The 8,235-nt window shown below is 48.0% G+C and overlaps 1 protein-coding gene across 12 annotated transcripts in view; it reads right to left on the bottom strand.

Moving 5' to 3' along the window:
* Positions 1 to 2,054: 2,054 nt before the first annotated feature.
* ITPRIP (inositol 1,4,5-trisphosphate receptor interacting protein) overlaps positions 2,055 to 8,235 on the bottom strand; it is a 31,175-nt gene continuing 24,994 nt past the window's right edge. For 3 of the 12 annotated variants that reach the window (XM_032490989.1, XM_032490986.1, XM_032490988.1), the window contains 2 exons: positions 7,211 to 7,346; positions 6,001 to 7,117 (listed from right to left, as the gene is read on the bottom strand). The gene's annotated coding sequence lies outside the window, so the exon portion shown is untranslated. Of the gene's footprint in view, positions 2,252 to 5,878; positions 7,118 to 7,210; positions 7,347 to 8,235 lie in introns of those variants that run through there. The other 9 variants (XM_032490990.1, XM_032490979.1, XM_032490984.1 and 6 more) reach the window with 9 other exon arrangements.

Here is an 8,235-nt window from a genome sequence, read left to right as displayed (position 1 = left end):
CCCAACACATGCCTCTGGTTGCTCTATTGTGTACCAAGCCCTGGTCCATGTGGGTGATAAAGATGACAAAGATGACAGAGACACAGGGGCCCCTGCTCTCTCCACTCGTCGTGGTTGAGGTTTTAAACCTAGAGCATTGAAGCTGCTTGCCTTGCAGTGGGAATGCTTCTCCCTTTAAAAAATATTTTTTTTAATTGAGGTATAGTAAGTTTACAATGTTGTGTTAGTTTCAGGTGTACAGCAACGTGATTCAGATATACATATATTTGTATTATTTTTCATATTCTTTTCCATTATAGGTTATTACAAGATATTGAATACAATTCCCCGTGCTATTCAGTTAGTCCTTGTTGTTTATCTTTTTTATATGTAGTAGTTTGTATCTGTTAATCCCAAACTCCTAATTTATCCCTCCCCACCTCATTTCCCCTTTGGTAACCATAAATTTTTTTTCTGTGTCTGTGAATCTGTTTCTGTTTTGAAAATAAGTTCATTTGTATTTTTTTTTAGATTCCACATGTAAGTGATACCATATTTGTCTTTGTCTGACTTAACTTCACTTAGTGTGATCATCTCTAGGTTCATCCATGTTGCTGCAAATGTCAGTATTTCATTCTTCTTTTATAGCTGGGTAAGATTCCACTGTGTGTATATACCATAACGTCTTTATCCATTCATCTGTGATGGACATTTAGATTGTTTCCATGTCTTGGCTATTGTAGTTTCAACTTTTTTTTAGGGGTGAGTAATTAGATTTGTTTACTTATTTCTTTATTTTAGTGGAGGCACTGGGGATTGAACCTAGGACCTCGTGCACGCTAGGCACGTGCTCTACCACTGAGCTACACCCTCCCCCCCCCGTCTTGGCTATTGTAAATAGTGCTGCTATGAATGTTGGGGTGCATGTATCTTCAAAGTAGAGTTTTCATCTTTACCGGATATATGCCTAGGAGCAGGATTGCTGGATAGCTTGGGATGGCTACTCTGTTTTTTGTTTTCTAAGGAATCTCCATATTGTTCTCCATGGGGACTGCACCAAATTACAGGAATGCTTCTCTTGGCCTGATGTGGCACCTTGGCTGTGTTCATCTGGCAGTGCCCACCACTGAAGATGACAAAGAGCCCAAAAGGGTAGCCAGGCATGCCAGCAGATGCCTTAGGAGTGGGACAGGCCAGTCCAATGCCATTTTATCTCAGGGTCTTGGGATCAGTCTGTGATCATTTCAGCTTTGTTCACGCTAGATCTTTTCCCAGCCTCCAGCTGTGCTGAGAGACCAGGCAGCAGCAGGAGTGATGTTTGGATTTGTCGGTGCCCACAGAGGAGCTGTCAGCTGCTCCTGCCTCTGACCCAGCCCAAACCAGCCTGGTCTCTCCCCACGTTTCAGCCCGGCCCAGCCATCTGCTGCCTCTGGGAGGATTTTGACTCATGTAAATAGTTACCAGTGTGACTTTGTGCCAGCTGGACAAAGCAAGCCTGCTTGGGGAGGTAGCCTGGTCTGCTAGAACAGGCGCCACGTGATGGGGCAGTCTGCCGTGCCATCTGCTCGGGATGGAGCTCTCTGTTGCCATGGCACCCGAGCCAATGCAGAGGGAGGTCTGCTAGTCACATTTCCCTGGGATGCTTGCTCGGCCTCTCCTGGGACTCGGGGACTGATCATCTTTGCAGGTGTAAATCCTGTATGTTGGCCAGTGTTTGGCATGGGACTGAGACTGCTGTTGACCCAACAGATAAAAGCGTGTCTCTGGGTGGCCAAATCCTGAGATGTTCTCTTCCGGGGCTCCGCATGCTAATTTAGGAAGCTTGGAGAACCAGGAAATAAAGGATGGAGAGAAGTGCTCATGGGGAGTTTGCGGGCTGGGGGCCCCAGCCCAGTTTGGGATTTGAAAGCTTTTTGGCCAGATGTGCTCTCTGCAGCTGGCCAGTGTCACCTGCAGGGCCTTCCTCTACTTCCTTCTCATTCCTTTATGTCACCCGTCTGAGCCACAGAGGAATCTGAATTGTCAACCTCTGGATGAAACTCAAAGCATTTAGCCTGGAGAAAAGAGGCATGAGGAGCTTTCAAAATACCACCTCTTTTATCTGAGGGGGAGGGTACAGAAATAATACATAAGGGTTAAAAAAATACAAGAAAGAGAAACAGGAGGTCTTCCATCATCCCATGTCCCAGAGATAACCACTGTTAACAACTGGAGTGTATCTTACAAAAGCACGTTCAGCTATGGGTTTGAGGTGAAATCTGTCCCCTATGTCCTGCAGATAAGGAAAAAGAGAAAAATAGTTTAAACCACAGCATTGAGAGAGCCTCATTGTCCCAGATGATGTTAACATCAAAACTGATGACCAGAGGTGGTATGAACTCCATTCCATAGAGGTCCTGGACTGGAGCCCACCTGGGCTGAGTCCACTTACATCCTGACATGGGGTGGGGTGGGATGGGATGGCCAGGACAGCTGGCAGTGGCGGTGGTGGGGTGTAGGGGGAGTGGTGACTCAATGTTACTTGAGATTCCTTCTAGCTCCAAACTTCTCTGAGCGCAGACAGCAGAGTGGCTGTGAGCATCAGAGCGGATTAAACCTGAACGATCAAGTCCAAGACAGTGCATCTTCCCTGCTGCAGGAACGTCCCGTGCGTACCGCCATATTGCTCCTCCAAGCTTGGGTGAGGGTGGGGGTGTGTTTCTCCCTTAATTTCTCACCTCCTGTCCCACCTGGTCTGCATTTCCTTTGTCAAAGTCAATGACCTTCTTGATGGAGGGGGAACTTTGCTGCTCTGCCTTGGCCTCTCCCATGGTTTATGTCAGCCTGGCTCCCTTTGTTATCAAAAGTCTCTTATCTAAAGTGTGTATCCAAAGTGTGTTATCTAAAGTTCACAAACAACCAAATATCCAGCCCAGGCTGATTCTCACTGACTAGCCTCCAGCTCCTCCTCGGCCTCCCGCCACCCCATACACACACTGAACACTATGCCCACCCAGGAGCCCCAGTTCCCATTCATCTACCTCTGTGAGTCCCAGGAAGCCTGGGCGTTTGGTCTTCTCAAATATCTTGCTCGCATCTAGCTTGTCAGAGCTCTTGATCCTTTGCAAATGCTGTTTCCTCCACTCTCTAATCTTCCTCAGGGCAGCCTCCTATTTGGTTTTTTTTCCAACCAATTTTTTCCTTGCAAAGTTCAGATAAGAATCCTTCTTTGCGCCAAGAGGTAGTGTACCATCATAGATAAGAAGAGGACTGTGTGGTCAGAGGTACCCGGTTCACAACCTATCTCTGACACGCATCAAATCCCGTGGGCAAGTTGCTTAACTTCTCTGAGCCTCAGTTTCTTGTCTGTAACATGGGACCACTAAGTACCTATCGCATAGGGTGGTTTAAGAATGATGGGTCCATCCATGGAAGGACTCAGCCCGTGCCGGGAAACTGCTCAGTGAATGGCCAGCAAACCTATTACCACGGTGAGGCTTCTGCGGTTGATCAGACTTGAACCCTGCGTTTATTCTCTCATCACTTTGTGGAACAAGATGTCCCACAATTGCACACAGCCTAATCCATGATTTGGAGTTGCTTTCTGGTTGCCTTGTGTGTGTGGGTTTAGTCTCAGATCACCTGTGAGCCTTGGAAGCTGGGACTTTTATCCCTCCCCTACTCTGCATTCTTCACCCCAAGCCTAGTTTAATATTGTGAATCTTGGAAGCTTGCCACGTTGATGACGGTAAAATCAGTATCCTCTCCTGTGTTATGGAGGAGTACTCGGAATCCAGCTTTTCTGCCCTCTTGGAGCATGTTATTGCCATCAGGGGGTTCAAGTGTGAGGGATTTGAAATGTCTGCAGGCCTGCCCAGGTACTAGGCAGCTAGGATGCGGCAGGGAACACAAAACCTCCTGGGACCCTGTGGCTTGTGGACAGGATTACAGACATGCTTCAGGAAAGAACTGGGGGAAGCTCTGCCCTGTCATTTTCTTTGCAGGATTCACCACAGCCAAGAATTCCCTCGCAGACAGCAAGGGTCCCAGCCCACTTTGTCAGTAGCAGACAGCCTCCCTTGGAGGGTGTGAGGAGCAAAAGTCAGCTTCCTGGCTGGGAGCCAGCAGGAAAGAGCCATTTACAGGCCAAGGGACTAAGAGATTGAAACTCTGACTGTGCTGCCCACCGGGGGTGGGGTTGGGGGGGGGGTTGGGGAGGGCCTGAATAGTGGCCGCCCTTTCCCAGCAGCACCGGACCTGGGGGTTGGGAAGCCAGGAGGGTGCATGTTTGTTAGCAGGAGCAGCCTTTGCTAAATCTGGGCTTCTACTTCCAAAGCTGTGGAATATTTGGGTTATCAGGGGTATAGAAAACTTCTCAACGGTGTGTTTGTGTTTGCGTGTGTGTGTGTGTGTGCGCACGCGCATGTTTCTGGGCATTTCTCCCATAGGAGGAACCCTGTAAATGATCAGGGCAGGAGGTATTTTAAAAATTCCATCCTGGGATGGTGGGTATGGCTCAGTGGTAGAATATGTGCTTAGCTGGGTTCAACCTCCAGTACCTCCATTAAAAAAAAAAATTTCATCCTGAAACAAGCAGTACTTCATGTGCTAAACAGAAAGGCCCCCTTTGAGGACTTTACCTGGACACTGTTTTGATAATCTGATGGCAGCAGGGGCTGGGGCACACACAGATGTCCCAGGTACAGTGACAGGGGGCTGCTTAACCTGGAGGCCAGGGGAAGAGTTAGCTGGGGCTCTGCTGAGGTCTCTAATCTGCAACTGACTTTGCTATATATAAAACAGATAAACAACAAGGTCCTACTGTTTAGCACAGGGAACTACATTCAGTGTCTTGTAATAACCTATAATGATAAAGAATATGAAAAGAAATATATATATATACACACACACATACATACATATATATATATGTGAATATATATATCTGAATCAATGTTCTGTACACCAGAAATGAACACAACATTGTAAATCAACTAGACTCCAATTAAAAAAATAAAAAAATAAAACTGGCTTTGAGTGTGTGGAGGGAATCCCAGGGTAGAGTCAGAACAATAGGAAACCTGTTTACTGAGTGTCTGCTGTCTGTCAGGTGCTTTACATATACTAGTTACACCTCACAGACTTTAAGGGAAGTACTAATTACCCCCATTTTACAGGTGGGTAAACTGAGGCTTAGAGATGCAGTAACTCGCCCAAGTGTCACATGGCCAGTAATGGGCAGAGCCAGGGTTTAAACACAGGCAGCTGACTCCAGAGGCTGTGCTCTTAACCCCTACACTCCTCTGCTTCCCCTTCACCAGAACCCCCTTGCCTCCTGCCCTCCCCTTGTACTTCCTCTCTAGTCTGGGAGCTCTCTTAAGGCAGGGATAAGGGATAGTGTCTCACTTGAACTTTGTTTTCTGAGCACCTGGCACAGTGCCTGGCATACAGTAGTGACAGCTACTCAGTAGTGTTTTGTGAAGGAGTGAACACATAAATACATGACTGAATGAATGATGGAATGAAGGGGCGTACGGATAACAGAAATCTGGACCCCTTCCAGGGAGCTCATTGTGAGGCAGCTCTCACAGCTAATTCCCTGCTTTGCTGTCCAGAAGAGGCAGCTGATTGCCTGAGAAGCAGGGATGCCCTGCCTGGTACCCTCTTTCTGGCTCTGTTGCTGCTATGGGAACTGCTGGTCTGGGCTCTGGCTCTTCCACAAAGGGACTAGGAGAGCAGAAGGGTCAGAGGGGCCAAGGCAAGAGACCCCTCCTTATTCCCCAACTGGAGCCAGTGCCCCAGGCCCACTCTGGTTAGGTGCACATTTCCTACGCATGCACCTGGCCCTGGGCGGGGAGGAATTCATTCCTGCAGGTCCTGCGCTGTGCGCTGAGGGAGCCCGGAGGGAAGACAGACTCACTCAGTCAAGGGTGGTGGGAGGAGTTACTTGAGAGACAGCCTCATCACTGACGGGGGATCCACGAAGCAGGAATTTGGCGTAAGGAGCCCTCCTAGAGCGCGGTAATAGCCGCTGTCATCTTGTTGTCATTTATTATTCATCAGGCCCCAAGCTAAGTGCCTCACACGTGCTCTCTTGTGCAGTTTTCTCAATGGCTCTATGAGACGGGCAGCATTACTCCCATTTTACAGAATAAGGCGAGGCAAAACCAAAGCTCGTAGAAATATGAGACTTGCTGAGCTAGGGCACGGCACACTGGGATGTGAACACGCAGCCCAAGCTCTTAGCCCCTGTGCCATCTGACCTGTATGGAATCTGAGTCTCATTGGTCTTTGCACAGCTTTGTCGTAGGAGCAGTCTGGGCCCCCAGTGGGCGGAGCCTCACAGGTGCGCCTCCAGTTTTGAGTGGGCACATGGAGACAAGGCAGGGAGTCCTCCTTCCTCGCCTCTCTCTGGATCCTTCAACATCCAGGCTGAGCAGTCTTGCTTGGGGTCTTGTCTCATCCTGGAGGGATGGGGCTTCAGTAGCTTCTCTGCCTGGTGGATTACAAAATGCTGTGAGGAGGAAACAAACGTGTGAGGGGGCTTCTTAGGAACTGTTTTGGTGGAAGCTGAGCTCTCAAGAGGGCTGAACACCACCAACCTCCTTGACCTGGAATCTGGCTCCACATAAGTCTTCTGTTGTTGCCTTGGTTGGTCCTGATTCCTGGGTTTCAGGAATCTGGGGTTTGTACAGGCTTGTCTCTGGCTGGGAGTCCTTCAGGTTCAGCTCCCGGCAGGGCTGATTCAGCACTAATTGTGCCTTTTGGGAGAGGGCTGAGGCCATTTTCAGCCTTTGGAGGCCCGACCACTGTCCCGAGGGACTTTTGGTCTAGCACAGCTCAGTCCACTCTCCAGGACCAGGTGAGAAAACAGGCCATGGGGGCTGTGAGTCACCTCTGGTCAGTTGGGAAGACAGCTTGTGAGGAGTGGCAGGAAGTGGGTCTGTGCTTTCTTTTTCTATTTTTAACAAAGTTACCCTAAGAGAAACCTTAAATATCATTAATCGGTGGGTTTTAAAGAAACAGATGGGACTGAATTCTTCCCAATTCCCTACCCGACCCCTGTCCTGCCAATCTCACCTTGCACTTTTAAGACCTACCTTTTACCATCGAGAAAAGAAGTATCTTTGAACATCTCTGAGGTGTATATGGTTCCCTCCTGTTGGGACAGAATTTGTGGTTGAGTTTTATTTTCTGGTTTCTTTGTGGGGCTATAGAGGAACATCAAAGGAATAGAAGATGCCACTCTCACCTCTAAAGCAGGGGCCCCACATTGTGCAGGAGGAAATAAACCACCCCTGGGCTCAGGTGAATGGAACACAGGCATCTGGTGACAGAATGACCATCGTGATGATTTGATTTTCTTTGGGGAGGCTCTTCACACTTTGCTGTATATAAAAACAAAGCATCTCAGGGGGGAGGGTATAGCTCAAGTGGTAGAGCATATGCTTAGCATGCATGAGGTCCTGGGTTCAATCCCCAGCGCCTCCTCTAAGAATAAATAAACCCAATTACCTCCCCCCACCAAAAAACAAAAGAAACAAAGCGTCTCACTTGAACTCTGTGTTCCGAGCAGCTGGCACAGTGGCTGGCATACAGCAGTGAGAGCCACTCAGTGTTTTGCGAAAGATCAAACACGTGAACGTGTGATTGGATGAATGACGGAATGAAGGGATGTTTGGATGATGTAGAAACTTACAGCTCAAATCCAAAGCTGATCTGGCTTCTCTCACATCCCCCTGCTCCCCCACAGGCCTCAGAGCCACGATTCCACTTCCAATTACTTACCAGTCTTCATTGTTCTCTAGCTTACTTTGTGGCCATTGGATGCGTCTTCCCAAGAGACCCCATTCCCCAAGGACAGAACCCTTTCCTTGTCTTATACTTGTCTCCCACATAACACTGACCCAGGGTGGAACACAAGCTGTGTTGCTCAGGACTTAGTTAATAATGCCTTTTCTTCATTCTGGAGTCGTAATGATTGAATAAATCCCAGAATAAAGGAATTATTCTTATTTTTACAGTAAAATGCTTGGTAGTGAATGCATAGACAGCAAGTTGGCAAGTACAGAATAATACAGCGTTGACCAGGAGAATCACTTCAAAGCAGGCTTTCCCTTCAGAGATGTTCACTGCAGGGTTGTTTACAATAGCAAAAAAAAAAAAAAAAAAAAAAGATAAGACACCTAAGTGTTCCTCAGGGGAGGAGGGGTAGATTAGGGTACATTTATCACACAGGAATAGTAAGCAGCTCTTTTAAAGAACAAGGTAGAGCCA

This window comes from Camelus ferus, chromosome 11 (assembly GCF_009834535.1).
Source record: "Camelus ferus isolate YT-003-E chromosome 11, BCGSAC_Cfer_1.0, whole genome shotgun sequence".
In the NCBI taxonomy this organism is placed as follows: Eukaryota; Metazoa; Chordata; class Mammalia; order Artiodactyla; family Camelidae; genus Camelus; species Camelus ferus.
Note: the sequence above shows the minus strand (reverse complement) of the source record. Positions and strands in the feature narration are given on the sequence as shown.